Source organism: Cyprinodon variegatus, unplaced genomic scaffold (assembly GCF_000732505.1).
Source record: "Cyprinodon variegatus isolate N-32 unplaced genomic scaffold, C_variegatus-1.0 Scaffold72, whole genome shotgun sequence".
Lineage (NCBI taxonomy): Eukaryota > Metazoa > Chordata > Actinopteri > Cyprinodontiformes > Cyprinodontidae > Cyprinodon > Cyprinodon variegatus.
In genome coordinates, this window is record NW_015150525.1 from 1,245,524 (window position 1) to 1,246,553 (window position 1,030).

Below are 1,030 nucleotides of genomic sequence, written 5' to 3' on the forward strand. Positions count from 1 at the left end.
ATTCGTATTTTTTGTTATTATTTGGTTTAACTTGTTTTTGCCACATTAATGTATATTTAGATGTCCGACATTCTTTTAATTGATCCAGATTTCATTTATTTTGATTCGCTACAACTAAGATAAAATAACCTCAATCTTTCTATGAGAATCTTTCCCTTTATGTATTTATCGACGTCCAGCTTGATAAACGGGCCCTGTTTGTTTTTAATTTGCATTTTCCTCTTTTGATTCTCTTCAATCTTTCTTTTAAAATTTCATAATGTTTTAAATTTAGATTTGGGTTGCTGAATGAAATTTCTTCTTTTAAAAGAAAGTATTGTTTTTTTTAACAGGGCTGTAACTATTCCTTGAATGATTCGAGCACCACATTTATTACATTTCATTGAGGCAAAGTATCTTTCTCAAGGTTTTAATGTTAGACACACTGTGTTGCAGGCAGGTGGCTCCAGCTAACGATAGCTTAGATGGCTAACACATGGATGCCACCATAGATATACATATAATAGTAGACCCCGTATTGATTGTTGCGGCACAGAAATTACAGGCGCCATCTTGGGGAGGTCAACCAGCTACCCCAACCTGCTTGTTTACATAGAACAGAAGAGAATGCCTCAGCACTGTGCAGGGTACTTTTGTTTGAATCGACGGGTTGTTGACATCAGGGCTGGAGGATCACTTCGTGAAGGCCTCAGAGCATTACATATATGGAGTGTATATGTGCAGTTTTTGAGTTTAACAATATATCTATTTTTTCTATTTTCTTTTTATATATGTATGCATTTATGTATGTATGTGTGTAGATTTATATATATATATGTCATGATCGGCAGGATTTCTAGGCCAGATGCAGAACACTCACACAGAGGCAGAGAAAAAGTCCAAAGGTTTATTGAGTTCAGACAGGGATCTTCCTGGAAAGCAGAGAGGACAAAACAGGTTAGGTGCAGGTTCAGGTTCCAGGGAAGTCAGTAGTGATGTTATGAGATGAGCCGAGGCTTCGAGGCGTGTGTCGAGTAATGGAGGGGGCGTT

At 37.4% G+C, this 1,030-nt stretch overlaps 1 protein-coding gene across 1 annotated transcript in view; it reads left to right on the forward strand.

Moving 5' to 3' along the window:
- ikbke (inhibitor of kappa light polypeptide gene enhancer in B-cells, kinase epsilon) overlaps window positions 1-1,030 on the forward strand; it is a 30,661-nt gene that overhangs the window by 22,076 nt on the left and 7,555 nt on the right. The gene's annotated exons all lie outside the window — the stretch shown is intronic.